Source organism: Schistocerca serialis, chromosome 3 (genome assembly GCF_023864345.2).
Source record: "Schistocerca serialis cubense isolate TAMUIC-IGC-003099 chromosome 3, iqSchSeri2.2, whole genome shotgun sequence".
Lineage (NCBI taxonomy): Eukaryota > Metazoa > Arthropoda > Insecta > Orthoptera > Acrididae > Schistocerca > Schistocerca serialis.
In genome coordinates, this window is record NC_064640.1 from 291,046,979 (window position 1) to 291,065,853 (window position 18,875).

The following is an 18,875-nucleotide window of genomic DNA, read 5'->3' on the forward strand; positions in this document are numbered from 1 at the left end:
GGTAGATGCAACTGAGTCAATTTTAGCCCACAAGGTCTCATGATTTTCATGAACAATGGTTTGCAGTTCTTTTATGGCTGCTTCGTGATTCTGTAATGCATTTTCATGCCGCGAAAAAATAGGTTGAAAATGCTCACAAATTTGTGATTTTACGTCATTACAGACTTTTTGACATTTCGATTCAATGTTATGTAACTCAGTAGTTAAATCTTCACGTGTTTGTTCAAGTGTTTGTTCCAATGAGTCTAACTTTTTAAGATTTTGTTCCACTGTGTCTAACTTTTGAAGCTTTTGCTGTGTTTGTCTCTGATTTTGTTCCATTGTGTCTAACTGTTGCTGTGTTTGTCTCTGATGTTGTTCCATTGTGTCTAACTTTTTAAGATTTTGTTCCACTGTGTCTAACTTTTTAAGATTTTGTCCCATTTGTCTCTGATTTTGTTCCATTTGTTGCATTAATTGCAATAATAATGTATTAGTGTCTGGAATCTGTTTCTCTACCCTTTTCGGCAGTGCATTTGCACCGGCAACATTCACATTTTGACAAGCAGAAAATGTGTCTTGACTTATTTGAGAAAACGGTGATGACCCAAAACCTGAATCTACAGTATTTGCGAAATTGTGTCCTGTCATTTCGGATTCCTGAGGCGAGCTGTTGCCGACCGATCGATCGATCGATAATGCTTCCCTGTTCACTACCTGTTTCACTGTCTACACCATTGTTTGCAGCCCGCTCCATTTCCCTATGCACAATTACCAAATTGCTACTTTGAACATCAGTCAATTCATTACTCGGTGGCGCTAACACACTGCTTTCATTTTCACTGTCATTTCTCAGTTTACTTTGGAGCCTAGTATCACGTTTTTCACACGCCATTATTGTCACAGTATTTCACACGACAACACAGAAAAACACAATTTGAAGATCAAAAATAAGAGAACACATTAACATAGCACTGAAAATAATCTCTAGTTAATTGCAGCTGCGAAATACTTGGTGCAAATCTACATGCATGCCACAACTGTTTTACTGTACAACAATGAAAGACTGCAACTACAAAGGAGATTTCTCTACAATTACGCGCTAGCAATAAACAATAGCTACACTAATTACACAAACTACAAGAAAAAATCAGAAGATTCCAGTGAGGTATCCTCGGCTAAGGGTCGACATATGAAACGTCCCCTTTAAACAATTCTACATGACTGCTTAAACTGACACACAATATTTTGTTAGCGCAACACAATCTGACTTTCAAAATTCCCTACAAAAGAATGGCCCTGACTAACATTAAACTATACCTTTCACAAATCACTTACCTCACAAAAATCTTCGCTGCTCAAGCTACTGCGACACAGCGAGCGCCACTACTGCCAGCTAAATAAAAGATTCAAACTATGGAAGGCACTAACTACTGATAGGGATAGTTAGCAAATGAAAGATATTAATAGAGAACAAACAATGTATTTACCTTGATATCATCATATATAAATATAGCAGTTCATGACAAATTTCAAAACTCCGCCATCTCTCTCCCCACATCCACCACTGCTGGCGGCTCACCTCCAACTGCGCAACGCTACGCGCTGTTCACAGCCAGCTGCCTAACACTACAATGGCGAGTATTACAACAATGCAAAGCAGCCACAGACTGAACACAGCACAGCCAGTGATTTTCATACAGAGGTGGCGTTACCAATAAAAAAACCTAAACAGTTTACTTACAGTATCAGGATTAGCAAAATGATTTCACCTATTTAACATTAACTTATTTATAATCGGATTCGGAATTACCCTACTAACTATAATCCAATGATGACGAGATGTAGTAAGAGAAAGGACATACCAAGGGCTACATACAGGATTAGTATCAATTGGATTACGACGAGGAATAATTTTATTTATTGCATCAGAAATACTATTCTTTGTTTCATTTTTCTGAGCATTTTTTAGAAGAAGACTAGCACCTACTATTGAACTAGGGATACTATGACCCCCAATAGGAATTCAACCTTTTAATCCTATACAAATTCCATTACTTAATACAGCTATTCTTTTGGCATCAGGAGTAACAGTAACATGAGCACATCATAGTTTAATAGAATCTAATCGTACTCAAGCATTACAAGGACTATTCTTTACAGTATTACTAGGACTATGCTTCACTATACTTCAAGCATACGAATATTGAGAAGCACCCTTCACCATTGCAGATGCAGTTTATGGATCAGAATTCTTTGTTGCAAAAGGATTCCATGGTCTACATGTAATTATCGGAACAATTTTCTTATCAACATGTCTACTTCGACATTCAATAAAAAAAATCACACCAAGACACCACTTTGGATTTGAAGCAGCAGCATGATACTGACACTTTGTAGACGTAGTATGATTATTCTTATACATCTCTATTTATTGATGAGGTATATAATTGTTTTTCTAGTATAAATAGTACATTTGACTTGCATTCAGAAAGCTTGATATAAATCAAGAAAAACAATCCTGATTTTATCTACAAGAATTTGTATTAGATTTATTATCCCAATAATTGTTATAATCCTTGCAACAACATTATCAAAAAAATTTATTAATGACCGAGAAAAAAGATCACCATTTGAGTGTGGATTTGACCCAAAAAGATCAGCACAAATACCATTCTCACTTCGATTCTTCTTAATTGCAGTAATTTTCTTAATTTTTGATGTAGAAATCGCACTAATCCTTCCAATTGTAATTATTTTTAAAACTTCAGACATTATAATCTGAACAGTATCAACAATATTTTTTATTATAGTATTACTAGGTGGACTATACCATGAATGAAATCAAGGAGCCTTACAATGAGCAGAATAAAGGGCTGTAGTTAACTATAACATTTGGGTTGCATTAAAAAAGTATTGATATAATCAATCAACCTTAAATAGAATAAGAAGCGAAATATTGCAGTCAGTTTCGACCTGGAAGGTTGGTAAATAAAATACCCTTATTCTTATTAATTGAAGCCAAAAAAGAGGTGTATTAATGTTAATAATACAATTGAACTATAAAGTTCCAATTAAGGAAATGTAAAGCCAATATGAAAGCTGCTAACTTTTTATATTAGTGGTTGAACTCCGTTAACCTTTTTTAAAATTTATATAGTTTAAATAAAACATTACATTTTCACTGTAAAAATAATATATGTATATTTATAAATAACTAAAAGTAAAAATACTTCCTTAACATCTTCAGTGTCACACTCTAATTATAAGCTATTTAAGTAAACGAAAAATAATACCACCAAAATAAATATTCAAAAAATAAAAGTTAAAAGATAAATCTTAAAATTAGAAATTAGAAATTAGAAATTATAACCAATTAAATAAAAAAATAGTCTATATAAACCTTGACCACCAAATAATTCACCTCAACCTCAATCAAATGATTTAGATGAATAATAACCTAATTTTAAAGGAATATATCTAATAAACTTAGTTGAAAGAAAGGGTATAAACCATATTGAACCAGCAAATCTGACAAAAGAAAGTATACTTAAAGAAAGTAAATTTTGAGAAAAATCAAAATTAGAAATGAGATAATCCAAATAAGCACCTAAAACAACTACAGTAATAGTTAAAAACTTTAAATAATATGGCAAGGCAATCACATGAGGAACAGGGAAAATTAATCAAGACCAAAGGCTACCACCAAAAACAGCTACAAACAATAAACCAATTATACCAAACGAAATATAATAACCCTTATCATCAAAAGAAAATCTAGAATAAAAACTATTATCACCGGATATTGAATAATAAAAAAGACGAAAAGAATAAGAAGCATAAACTTAGTTGAAAGGAAGGGTATAAACCATATAGAACCAGCAAATCTGACAAAACTAAGTATACTTAAAGAAAATTAATTTTGAGAAAAATCAAAATTAGAAATGAGATAACCCAAATAAGCACCTAAAACAACTACAGTAATAGTTAAAAACTTAAAATAATAAGGCAAGGCAATCACATGAGGAACAGGGAAAATTAATTAAGACAAAAGGCTACCACCAAAAACAGCAACAAACAATAAACCAATTTTACCAAACGAAATATAATAACCCTTATCATCAAAAGAAAATCTAGAATAAAAATTATTATCACCAGATATTGAATAATAAAAAAGACGAAATGAATAAGAAGCAGTTAAACCAGTAGAAAAGAAATAAAGAAAAAAAATCAAACAATTAATTCATCTTAAACAAACCATCTCAAGAATTAAATCCTTTCAATAAAACCCTGCTAAAAAAGGTATACCACACAAAGACAAACTAGAAACATTAAAACAAACTGAAGTTAAAGGAATAAAATTCACAATTGAACCTATAAAACGAATATCCCGAGAGTCCTTTAAATTATGAATTATTGAACCTGCACATATAAACAATAACGCCTTAAATAAAGCATGAGCTAATAAATGAAAAAATGCAAGTTTTGGATAACCCATAGCCAAAATTCTTATTATTAAACCAAGTTGTCTTAAAATAGAAAGAGCAATAATTTTCTTCAAATCAGATTCAAAATTAGCCACCAAACCAGCCTTAAAAGTAAGAATCAACCACAATTATAAGTATCTAATATTGGTCTGAAACGAATTAATAAATAAACTCCAGCAGTAACAAGAGTAGAAGAATGAACCAAAGCAGAAACAGGAGTAGGAGCAGCCATAGCAGCAGGAAGTCAAGAAGAAAAGGGAATTTGAGCTCTTTTAGTTATAGCTGCTAAAACAATTAATATAGTAATAAGCTTTATTTCAAAAGAATTAGAAATAAAATCATAATAATAAATATAATTTCAACCACCAAAATTCAATATTCAAGTAATAGAAATTAAAATAGCAACATCACCAATACGATTAGAAAGTGCAGTTAACATACCTGCACTATAAGATTTCACATTTTGGTTGTAAATAACTAAACAATAAGAAACTAAACCCAAACCATCTCATCCTAATAAAATTCTAATCAAATTAGGACTAATAATTAAAAAACCTATAGAAAGAATAAATGTTAAAACAATAACAATAAAACGATTTATATTCTTTTCTCCCGATATATAAACCTCTCTATAATAAATAACCAAAGAAGAAATATATATAACAAAAGACAAAAAATAAGAGACATTCAATCCAAAATTAAAGTCATAACAACCATAGAACCATTTAAATTAAAAAGTTCTCATTCAACAAAAACTCTATAATCAATTATTAAATAATAAATACCCAAAATAAAAACTATAGTTCTAGAAAAAAATAAAGAAAAAAAAACTCAAAGAACAAATAGAAAATAAATTCGCGGCCTAAGATGAAAAATTCATATCATTGATTCCACAAAACAGTTTTAATTAAAATACTTAAGCAACCTAAACAAAAAAATACTCGCCCTTTAAACAAAGAATGTTTAAAGGGAATCAAAGTAAAAGTAAAAGATGATATTCACGAAAATAACCAAGAGAACAAGTATAAACACCAGGATAATAATTACCATGCTGAGAATAAGAATACATATGTAAAGTATAAACAGCTCTAAAAAAATTAAAGCAAAAAATCTTAAAGAACATCAAGACATAATTCTATTTAATAATCTAAGTTCACCTACCAAATTTAAAGAAGGAGGAGCAGCTATATTAGATGATCTCAAAAGGAATCATCATAAAGCCATTCTTGGTATCAAATTAATTATACCCTTGTTAATTAATAGTCTTCGTCTACTAAAGGTTCATAAATAATATTAGGCAAATAAAATAAAGCAGAAGAACATAAACCATGACCAACCATTAAAGAAAGAGAACCTATACAACCTCATCAATTCATGGTCATCAATCCTCCAATAAACATTCTTATATGAGCAACAGAAGAATATGCAATTAAAGACTTTAAATCAACATGACGAAAACAAATAAATCTAACAATATCCCCACCAGATAAACCCAAAGACAATCAAAAATAATTAAACTTTAAACCCAAATAAGAAATAACCTTCATAACACGAAAAATACCATAACCACCTAACTTTAATAAAACACCAGCAAGAATCACTCTACCTGAAATAGGGGCCTCAACATGAGCCTTAGGAAGCCATAAATGAACCAAAATATTGGCATCTTAACTAATAAAGCAAGAATTATAAACACATAAAATATAAAATAATAAGAACCAAAATCAACCAATAAAGAAAAATATAAAGTATTAGAAAAATCTAGCAACCAGAGTATAAAAAATTAAATAAACACCAGCCTGTAAGCGTTCAGGTTGATAACTTCAACCCAAAATCAAAAGTAAAGTAGGAACTAATCTAGCCTCAAAAAAAATTTAAAAAGGAAGAAGACTCAATCTAGCAAACGAACAATAAAGCGTAATCATTAAAATTATGACCCTAAAGACAGAAAAATTAGAATGATAAAAACTTAAATAAACTGAACCTCTAGCAGTAATTATTAAAGAACAAATTCAAAAACTAAGCAAAATTAAACTAAAAGAAAAATAATCAATACCGAAATAGTATCTAATTATATTCAAATCTGCGTATGAATAAACACAAATCATAAAAACAAAACTAGACAGAAATATTACAGAATGAACCAACCATCAACAATTATTAACCAAACAAAGAGGGATCAAAAAAATTGTTATAAATAAATACTTTAACATAAAGATAAACCAAAAGAATTAAAAAAATCATTTCCATGAGAACGAATTATTGAAACTAAATTAGAAAGACCTAAATCACCTTCACAAACAGAAAAAACAAAAAAAAGGAAAAAAATAATCATAATCAAACTCAATAAGAAAAACAATAACTAATATAAATAAAGAAAGAAAAATATATATTCTAATCTCAAAAGAACCATTAATAAATGCTTACGTTTAGAAGAGAAAACATAAACACCAGCAAAATAAACCAATAAAGAAGTAAAGACAGAGAATATAAACATTAGTTTTAATAGTTTAAAAAAAAAGCTGGCCTTGTAAACCGGAAATAAGTCCAGCCCCCACTTTTAAAACTTCAGGGGTGAAAAGCTCCATCATTGGTCCCAAAAACCGATATATTTAATAAACTAACACCTAAATGATCAAAATAATAATTATATCACTATCAAACGTAATAAATATTAATTTTATTAAATTAAGACACCCAATATCAATAATGCTTTTCATTATCCTACAAACTTTTCTAGTTGGACTAATAAGAGGAACAATAATGGAAAGATATTGATTATCATATATTTTATTTTTAACGTTTCTTGGTGGTATATTAGTTCTATTTATTTATATTACGAGAATTGCATGAAACGAAATATATCAACGCAAATCAATTATGGTAATTATTACCTTAACAATATGAGTATTTATTATATCAACATTAATTATTTTAGATATAACAATATTTATAGACTTTTTCAAGAATACTGAAACTATAAATGTTGATAATTCAATCAATTATCAAGAAATAATAATATCTTTAGAAAAACTATATAATAGACCAACATTCATTATCACAATAATAATAATAATTTATTTATTTTTAGCACTATAAGCAGTTGTTAAAATCACTGATATTAACCAGGGGCCTATTCGTAAAATAAGATAATTTACTAATGAATAAACCCTTACGATTAAGACATCCTTTAATTAAAATCATTAATAACTCTTTAGTTGATTTACCCACACCAACAAATATTTCATTTTGATGTAATTTTGGGTCCCTACTAGGGTTATGTTTGGTAATTCAAATTGTAGCAGCAATTCATTTATTCTTTCTTCACCAAACAGGGTCTAATAACCCCTTAGGCCTAAATGGAAATATTGAAATAATTCCATTTCACCCATACTTTACTTACAAGGATTCTATTACATTTGTATTATGAAACGTAAACGTCCCCTTTGAACAATTGTACAGGACTGTGCTTAACCTGACACACAATATTTTTAGCGCAACGCAATCTGACTTTCAAAAATCCCTACAAAAAAAATGGCCCTGACTAACATTAAACTATACCTTTCAGAAATCACTTACCTCACAAAAATCTTCATTACTCGAACTACTGCAATACAGTGAGCGCCACTACTGCCAGCTAAATAAAAGATTCAAACTACGGAAGGCACTAACTACTGATAGGGATAGTTAGCAAATGAAAGATATTAATAGAGAACAAGCAAAATATTCACTTTAATAGTCATAATATATATAGCAGTTCATGACAAATTACAAAACTCCGCCATCTCTTTCCCCACATCCATCACTGCTGGCGGCTCACCTCCAACTGCGCAATGCTATGCGCTGTTCACATCCAGCTGCCACTGCCCAACACTACAATGCCAGACAACAATGCTAACTAGCCACAGACTTCACACAACACAGCCAGTGATTTTTATACAGAGGTGGCGTTACCAATAAAAAAACCTAAACAGCCTACTTACATAGCCCCCATGCTCCCCACAAAAAATTTTACAAATTGTTTTGGGTAGTGGCCAATAATTATTTGATAAAATTTTTCATAATTACAATAACAAAGATATCAAATGCACACACTTATTGATACAATGTTGGTCAAAAGCTCAAATTTTCTCACAGTCCATAAAGACAGTCCTGATCATTCATCATAATAGTAATTACAGTTTTTTTCACAAAGCCTCATTAGTAAAAGAAATTGCACACAGAAGTAGTGGATTTCCATGCAGTCTTGAAGAAGTAGTGTTGTCCTTCCAATGGAAAGACAGTGCTGACTCTTGACATGCAGACAGGTAATGGGCCACAACAGAGCAAACCCACAGCGGAGTCAGTTGAAATTTTGAAGAATACTGGTAGGCAGGTCATCACAGAGTAGACCCACTGTAGTCCTGGTAGAGATTACGGTATTGGTGGGCCACCAGAGGTGCAGATCCACTACAGTCCTTGTAGAAATAATGGTGTTGGTGAGTCATCAAAGGTGTAGACCCACTGTAGTCCTTGTAGAGATAATGGTATTGGTGGGCCATCGAAGGTGCAGACCCACTGTAGTCCATGTAGAGATTACGGTATTGGTGGGCCACCAGAGGTGCAGATCCACTGCAGTCCTTGTAGAAATAATGGTGTTTGTGAGTCATCAAAGGTGTAGACCCACTGTAGTCCTTGTAGAGATAATGGCATTGGTGGGCCATCGAAGGTGCAGACCCACTGTAGTCAATGTAGAGATTATGGTATTGGTGGGCCACCAGAGGTGCAGATCCACTGCAGTCCTTGCAGTAATAATGGTGTTGGTGAGTCTTCAAAGGTGTAGACCCACTGTAGTCCTTGTAGAGATGACCAGCAGCCATCTGTTGTGACTGTGCAGGTGCACAATCACCATTGAAGAGTCTTGCAGAGAAGATAGCAAGTCCATAAACCACCACTTGTGCACGCACAAAGTTTTTGGAATTGTCCTTAGAAGTCTTGCAGACAATATAGCAAGTCCATAAACCACCACTTGTACACTCACAAAGTTTTTGGGATTGTCCTTAGAACCAGTAATGCTGTTATCCAGTCCCTTGCTGAATTATTAACACACGTGCAAACACTATCAGTCCCTACTTCTCACATATTGTCCATATACTATGACCAACAGAAATGTGTGCAGTGAAATGTAACTTACAAGTTAATAATATGATGAATGGTGACAATTACAATTTTATATCACAAGAATACAATTACAAAGATACAGAAAACATCATTAAAAACATAATAATACAGATAACGTTTGTAGTAATACAGGCTTTACAAAAGAATAGAAATAAATATATACATCAATGTTACAGGAATTATGAGATAAGTAGATACATAAAAGATCAGAATAAATTTTGAAACATCAACTTCACACATGAGGATTAAAACAAAACAGAACAAATAATGTCTAAGCATATTTACAAGGTAAATAACATATTATTAATGCCAATTACATTTGAGGATAACAGTATTCCTCATCATAGTGAATGTAGCTTAGTACTAGAAAAATTCTACAATATAAGTCTTATCAGATAAACACATAAAGACAGGAAAAACACAAATACACAAGGGTACACAAACATATAGAGGGATGACACAAAAGGAAAGGGCAGGGTTTGTTTTACTGCAGTATTTTGCATGGAGATCTCCCTTTGTTCATCATTATTCCCAAAAGTACTATCTAAGCCTGCTGTCTGTATTCTGTTCACATCCTCTTTCAAAATAGTTTTTCTCCACTGTACAATACTCATTTTGGCCCAAATCTTTTTTATATAACTTCTCAATGCATTTTTTTCCTATTGTCCATAGTCAGTTTCTTAATATAGTCTACCCCCTCTTAAGCTAACTTAAATCTACTGAGCTCAGATGCTAAACTAAGGGACGAGGCAATGCAGCAGCATAAAACAATTAACACAAACAGCAATGATCAAAAATACAAATGGCGAAGCAAGCAGCATAAATTACAACTAATATAAGGCAATGAGCAGCAAACAAGAAAAATAAATCAGTAGTAAACTGGCTTAGCAGAGTAACACAAATTAAAATTCAGTAGCACTATGCCTGGCAAACAGCAGAAGCAAAGGTAATAAATTATATCTAAACATGACAAAGCTCAAGCAGAAAAAAATATTACACTAAAGACAACAATTCAGACAAGGGAAATGCATATTCACATCTTAATGTCTATGTAATGAAAGTGGTGCACCACAACAATTTCTACAAAAGAAATTACCAAGTACTTGAAAAGAAAATGATATATGCAGTTACTGTTATTAGTCCCTTCTTATTGTTCTTTCCATTCCAAGAGCTCCTTTTCGAGGAATGTGGGTCGTAAAATAATTATTTAATAGATCTGTTGACAGAAAGAGTTCACATTAGCAAATGCATTTAATTTTATTTTATGAAACCAATGCTGCAAGACAGCTGGAAACCAGATATCAAATGAAATAAGCAACTATGTACAAAGTAAAGCATAAGATCATCATTCAGTAGTCATGAGGCATTTCATAAGTTAGTAGAAAAATCTCTCAACTAGAGAGACCGTAGTCATAATCAGGTGTATACACATAAAAATATTTCTCGTCATTTCATTAGGCATTTCAGTAAATATCATAAATTAAGAGCTCCACAGTGTAATCATATGTTTTCAATTTCGACCATATCGTTTTTTGCGATGCTTTCTACACAGGAACGTCAATAGCGAGGATAATGGCCTCCCTTTTTCTTCTCCACCTGTACCTCAGAAAGGCACATGCTAATGGCTTTTTTTTTTTCAGGCGACTGTCGCCCAGCTGGGTGCCCACGACGCATTACGTGCAGGTGGTCACTTAACTTTCTTACCGAAATGTTTATGACACCAGTTTCCGTTACAGTGGCAGTCTCATATAAAAAAAAAATCACAGGTTGAGAAACTGCGTTACATATGTGTAGAAACAAAATCTTATGAATATAACAATGTCCAAAAAATTTTCGCCGGCATTGTGATACATTCACGCATTTACACACATTTCATAATTCTAAAGTACGATTCTTGGTTTCCAACATCCTTTTCCACAAGTCAGAGTCCCTAATCACTTTTCATTACTCCTTACCTTATTACACATATAAATATTCGTCGACACGTCAATCTTGCGATGACACTTCAATATTTCATCGTAATAAATACATAGCATAATCAAATTCCTCATATAGCATCAGCTTATTGATCATAAACATGCCGCAACAGCATAATACACATAGTCATCGTAATAATAACATCATAACACCTCAGTCAACTCTCAAAAACGTTGTAGCATTCTGCAATAATTTAAAAACCTAAAAAAATTCTCTGCTCATTACAATAGTGTCATCTACCTCAAACGTACTTTAAAAATCATGATCTCATACCAAATACATCATTCAAAGCTCTCGTAGTATCACAATGGTTCCGAAAAATATGAGCATTTCTCAAAGTACAGACAAAATACAATTTCGTAAGTGTGAAGTTATCCAACTGTGTAATTACGTAAACATCTGTCACTGATGTAGTAAAAAAAATGTTTATCTCTCAGTTAAATGATCAGATAGCTGTGTAATTCTGTGTTAGGGAAATATGGTACCGATGTGTAAAGTTGTATAAGCAAATACCATATTAGCTAGGGCTCCTTGTGCTTGCCAAACACATGATACACAAAGTAAGCATGTACCCCCCTGAGGATTAATGTAATTATACACTCAGGTGTTACAGATTACAGCAATGAAATGAAATGTATCACTGAAAACCGTTGTATCATTGTACTTCAAATATCTTTAAAAATAAATGTTTTAAGTTCAAAATTAATCACTCAAATGCGTGTCCTGTAGCGCTAAATGTGCGTCTTGCTGTAAGATAATTCTGTGGAAGTGTCGTACTTATAGTCCTCCGAAAGCTAAGTTCTGCAGAAGTCAATGTACTTACCTCATGATAAACAAAAGTGAAATGCTTTATGTATAGATATCTTAGTTATTACGCTTATTGCCATGATGAAGAAAGTACTGTGCTGTAACGTATTGTTGTGCTATGGAAAAGGCAGTCTCATTGTAGCTATACCACAAAAGTTACTACTAAAACATGTTTTACTTTCCAGAATAAAACAGAAAACTGTGCAGATATAAAACAGAAACACTGCAAAAGCAACATTGTAAATTGTCACTCATTAGTAGCGTCGTGATAAAATCGTGTAGCTGTCACATAAACTAACCACTATGTCATCTGGTATCTCACTGAAAGTACTTTAAGTCCAGAATATATTTTCAAGTAAACCAAAATGTTGCATTAAAATCTCATTAGCAATACTGGTAAATGTTGTAAGTATGTGAGCCTTACAGTCGTTACGTAATCGTGGAACTAACAAGCAAGAATGTACACACACAATAACACTGTGACGTCTGTTCACTATAACAATGCATTCTTAATTTCTGTTTAAAAATGTTCCCTAGGTTCAAGACTGGATATTTAACTTCATACATTGTTGCATGTTAACAGTTTCTTAAATCTGGCAAAGCATACTAGAAATGTGAAGTGAAAAGTTTTATGGCAAAGATTAAGTTAAACAGCAGATTATCATTCAATAAACGGTTTTACATGTGAAATGTGGTGTAAACCTTTACTCTTCCTAGTACACAGACTTTCAACTTCAAAGCAATTATGGTATTGTATACATCGGTAAAGAATGCTAAAATTTTTCTCAAGGCTAGCGTCTTATGTTATTTTTCTCGGAGCCAGCGGCGCATGCAGCTGCCTGCTGTGTGAGTCATTGTCTGTCTCTTTGTTGGCGCGCGTTGTTATTGGGATTAGGAGACCAAACTTCTACAAATTCGCCTTGCCGAGAGGGCCCAGCTCTGTTAGAATCCCGCCAGTTTTGATGAAATTCACGTCTGTCGTTATGATTATATCGTCTGTCGTCATGTCGGTAGATTTCACAGTTTCTTTCTTGTCGGTCACGTGAGGAGAATTTCTCCCTGAATCGTAAATGCACGCTGAACTGTTGCATCTGAAGTTATTCTGTCTCCCGTGATAATAATTATTTTGGTTCCCAAATTGTCTGTTTCTCTGATTGTCTCTGTGATAGTCATTACCGCGGAGAGGTGATCTTTCCCTGTAATTAATACTACTCTGCCAACGGTTATCATACGGGTGGTGTCTGTTTCGGTCACGATTTAAACTGAAAGAATAGCCTTGTCGTATATTATTTCTGTCATCGCGGAATTGTGACAGATGTGACCTGTAATTGTTGTGCTCCTGTTTCCGCGTTCCCCGATTGTCAGTGTCAGTTTCCAGTTCTTGCAACAGTCCCTGAAAAGCCTCAATGTCTTCTTTGCAACGTCCTGCTAAAACAATATGTCATAAATGTTCAGGTAATTTGATTAAGCAAATGGTGATGAGTTCTGAGGGGCTGTATGGGTTTGACAGGTAACGATTCTTGTGCAACATGTCTTCAAAATATTTCACAAGACTGGGGAATTCAGATTGTTCGAAATGTTTCATCATTACGATGTCTTGCGTAGCTTGAGACCAATATGCTGAGAGGAAGGCATGATAGAATTCTCCTTCACTGTGGCAATCGTGAATGACCGATCGCATTCTTACAGCTGGTTCATTCCCTAAGTAGCCACACATAAATTCTAATCTGTGTTCTAACGACCAGTTGGGAGGAAAACAATGAGAGAATTGATGGAGCCATGCTTGTGGATGAATGTCGTTGGCAGAATTCTTAAACGTTTTGAATTTACGTGTAGTAATGAACAGCTTATAGTCAAAATCATCATGTCGGCGAGTCGCATATCGGTCATTGTTACGTCGTTTTGGCTGTTCCATTTCAAATTTCGGTGCACCTTAACAATTTCTTTCATAATTTCCGAAATGCACTGTGTTATTATTTTGTGGTTGTTCCGTATTTCTATGTCCCTCTTCCTGTATTGGGGCGCGAGTGTCCTCTGAAATACGTAATTCTTGTACTACCTGTGTCAGCTGATCTTGTACTTCGCGGATTTCTCTTTGGTGTTGCGTATTAATTTGATCCTGATTTTGTTTGAATTTCCTACTTTGTTCGTACTGTTCTGTGTCATTAAAGACTACCGGTTTTGTGTCATTCAGATTATCATCTACCTTCGTAGATAAATTATTTAGCTGATTCGAAAGTTCAACTACTGAGTTTTTGCAAGTTGCGTAACCGAATTGGTAGACGTAACTGAGTCCATTTTAGCTTGCAAGGTCTCATGATTTTCATGAACAATAATTTGCAGTTCTTTTATGGCTGCTTCGTGATTCTGTAATGCATTTTCATGCCGCGAAAAAATAGGTTGAAAATGCTCACAAATTTGAGTTTTCACGTCATTACAGGCTTTTTGACATTTCGATCCAATGTTATGTAACTCAGTAGTTAAAACTTCACGTGTTTGTTTAAGAGTTTGTTCCAATGAGTCTAACTTTTGAAGCTGTGGCTGTATTTGTCTCTGATTTTGTCCCATTGTGTCTAACTGTTGCTGTGTTTGTCTCTGATTTTGTTCCATTGTGTATAACTGTTGAAGATTTTGTTCCATTGTGTGTAACTTCTGAAGCTTTTGTCCCATTTGTTGCATTAATTGTAATAACAATGCACTGGTGTCTGAAATATGTTCCTCAGTGCTTTTCGCCAGTAAATTTGCACCAGCAACATTCACATTTTGACAAGCGGAAAATGTGTCTTGACTCATTTGAGAAAACGGTGAGAACCCAAAACCTGAGTCTACAGTATTTGCAATATTGTGTTCTGTCATTCCCGATTCGTGAGGCGAGCTGTTGCCGACCGATCGATCGATAATGCTTCCCTGTTCACTACCTGTTTCACTGTCTACACCATAATTTGACGCCCACTCCACTTCCCTATGCACAGTTACCAAATTACTACTTTGAATGTCTGTTACTTCATTACACAGTGGTGCTGATAAGCTACGCTCGTCGTCACTATTATTTCTCAGTTTACTTTGGAGCCTAGTGTTACGTTCTTCACACGCCATTATTGTCACAATATTTCACACGATAACACAGAAAAGCACAATTTGAAGAACAAAATAAGATAACACATTAACATAGAAATGGAAATAAAATCTACTTAAATACTTGGTGCAAATCTACATGCATGTCACAACTGTTTTACTGTACAACAATGAAAGACTGTAACTACAAAGGAGATTCTCTCTACAATTACGCGCTAAAAATAAACAAAATCTACGCTAATTACACGAACTACAAGGAAAAAATCAGAAGATTCCAGTGACGTATCCTCGGCGAAGGGTCGACATATGAAACGTCCCCTTTGAACAATTGTACAGGACTGTGCTTAACCTGACACACAATATCTTTAGCGCAACGCAATCTGACTTTCAAAAATCCCTACAAAAAAATTGCCCTGATTAACATTAAACTATACCTTTCAGAAATCACTTACCTCACAAAAATCTTCATTACTCGAACTACTGCAATACAGGGAGCGCCACTACTGCGAGCTAAATAAAAGATTCAAACTACGGAAGGCACTAACTACTGATAGGGATAGTTAGCAAATGAAAGCTATTAATAGAGAACAAACAATATATTTACCTTTATAGCCATAATATATATAGCAGTTCATGACAAATTACAAAACTCTGCCATCTCTCTCCCCACATCCATCACTGCTGGCGGCTCACCTCCAACTGCGCAACGCTACGCGCTGTTCACATCCAGCTGCCGCTGCCCAACACTACAATGCCAGACAACAAAGCTAACTAGCCACAGACTTCACACAACACAGCCAATGATTTTTATACAGAGGTGGCGATACCAATAAAAAAACCTAAACAGCCTACTTACAGTATAAATAACATCATTATTAATTATACTGTGCTTGATTAATCCTTACCTCCTAGGGGATCCAGATAATTTTGTACCTGCTAACCCATTAGTAACCCCTGTTCATATTCAACCAGAATGATATTTCTTATTTGCATATGCAATTCTGCGATCCATCCCTAATAAGCTAGGAGGTGTTATTGCATTATTCTTATCAATTATAATCTTAATAATTTTACCATTTTATAATAAAACACCATTCTGAGGTATTCAATTCTATCCTTTTAATCAGATTTTATTCTGAATTATAGTAGTTGTTGTATGCTTAGTAACATGAATTGGTAAACGACCTGTTGAAGAACCTTATATTATAACAGGACAAATCTTAACAATTATCTACTTTACATACTTCTTAATTAATGTTCATGTTGCAAACACATGAGATAAACTAATTAAGGAATAATAAGTTAATTAGCTTAGGAAAAGCATATGTTTTGAAAACATAAAACTAGAAGTTTAACTCTTCCATTAACTTTTCTTAAAAAATTTCACTAAATAAATGAAATAAATAAAATCTTTAAACCAACAAAGAAAATAAAAAAATTCAAAGATAAAGACAAAAAACTTTTTCAAGCTAAGTACATTAACTTATCATAACGAAAACGTGGTAATGTACCTTGAACTCAAATAAAACCAAAGGACATAACAGCAAGCTTAATAAAAAATATAAAAGAATAAAAATCACTGCCTAAAGAAATTAAAGCTAATAATATTCTTATAAAAACAATTCTAGTATACTCAGCTAAAAAAATTAAAGTAAACCCACCTGCACCATATTCAATATTAAAACCTGAAACTAACTCAGACTCACCTTCGGCCAAGTCAAAAGGAGTACGGTTGGTATCAGCTAAACAAGAAGCAAAACAAGCTAAAGCTAGAGGAAAAGAAATAATAATAAATCAACAATAAAGCTGATAATTTATAAAATCAAACATGTTAAAACTACCAATTAAAATAATCAAAGATAATAAAATTAAAGCCAAACTAACTTTGTATGAAATTGTTTGAGCAAGAGACCGAAGAGAACCTAATAAAGAATAATTTCAATTAAAAGACCAACCAGCAATTATAACGGTATAAACACCTAATCCAGTACAACATAAAAAAACAAAAATCCGTAAGAAAAAGAACATATATAAGTTAAGTAAGGGAAAATCACTCAAACAGCCAGGGAAATTATTAAATTAAAAACAGGAGAAAAATAATAAAGTAAATAATTACAAATAATAGGAATTGGCTGCTCCTTCCAAATTAACTTAACCGCTTCACTAAAGGGTTGAGGAATTCCTACAAATCCTACTTTATTTGAACCCTTTCGAAATTGGATATAACCTAAAACCTTATGCTCTAATAAAGTTAAAAAAGCAACACTAATTAAAACACAAATAACTAATACAAGAAAATTCAAAATAAATAAAATAAATCATAAAGTATCAATACTATTTGTAGAAAAAACCTAGATAAATGAATTCTAAATTCAACACATTAATCTGTCAAAATAGTAAACTAATCAATATTAATCAATAAAATAAAAAATATTTCAACCATATGGTCCTTTCGTACTAATATGTATTAATAATCTTAGGATAGAAACCGACCTGGCTCACGCCGGTCTAAACTCAGATCATGTAAGAATTTAAAGGTCGAACAGACCTAATTACTGGGCTACTGCACCCAAAATTTTTCTTAATCCAACATCGAGGACACAATCTGCTTTGTCGATATGAGCTCTCAAAAACAATTACACTGTTATCCCTAAGGTAACTTAATCTTATGATCATAAATTACGGATCAAAACAACAAACATAAACAAATGATATAATAATGAAGAGTTTATTAATTCTTCATGTCACCCCAACAAAACATCATCATTAAATATAGAAAGACAAACAAAAAACTATATAAAAGTAAAATGTTAAGCTCTATAGGGTCTTCTCGTCCTAAAGAAAATTTTAAGCCTTTTGACTCAAAAGTTAAATTCAAAAATATATTAAGAGACAGTTGATTTCTCGTCAAGCCATTCATTCCAGCCACTAATTAAGAGACTAATGATTATGCTACCTTTGCACAGTCAAAATACTGCAGCTCTTCAAAAGTCCGCTCTGTGAGCAGGCCAGACCTCAAAGTATTTTCAAGAGGACATGTTTTTGATAAACAGGCGGAAATCAATTTTACCTAGTTCCTTATAATAAATTCACAAGGTAAAAATTATATACAAATAAAAATACTAATTCTATCATTATTAAAAAAATTTTAAAATTAAATCAATAATCATAATAAAAAACCTAAAATACTTATAAAATCAAAATAAAAAATAATGAACTGAAATGTAATCTTAAAGATAGCGGGTTTAAAGCTTACTGTTATATTTCATAAAACAAATTATAGGTTATTAACTTCAAAGCTTATCCCTTAAAGAATAAATAAGTTAATAATTATACTTAAAAAATTAAATGAAAACAATTAATTTCAAAAAATTAAATTTTTTCTTAAGA

The 18,875-nt window shown here is 32.7% G+C and overlaps 2 long non-coding RNA genes across 4 annotated transcripts in view; one reads left to right on the forward strand and one right to left on the reverse strand.

Annotated features, from left to right (window-relative positions):
• The window catches only part of LOC126470074 (uncharacterized), a 61,027-nt gene that overhangs the window by 20,743 nt on the left and 21,409 nt on the right, over nucleotides 1–18,875 (reverse strand). The gene's annotated exons all lie outside the window — the stretch shown is intronic.
• The window catches only part of LOC126470076 (uncharacterized), a 134,696-nt gene that overhangs the window by 20,738 nt on the left and 95,083 nt on the right, over nucleotides 1–18,875 (forward strand). For 2 of the 3 annotated variants that reach the window (XR_007586118.1, XR_007586119.1), the window contains exon 2: nucleotides 18,023–18,140. The exons of the other annotated variant lie outside the window; for it this stretch is intronic. This is a non-coding gene — a long non-coding RNA (uncharacterized LOC126470076). The remainder of the gene's footprint in view (nucleotides 1–18,022; nucleotides 18,141–18,875) is intronic. 3 annotated transcript variants of the gene reach the window in all.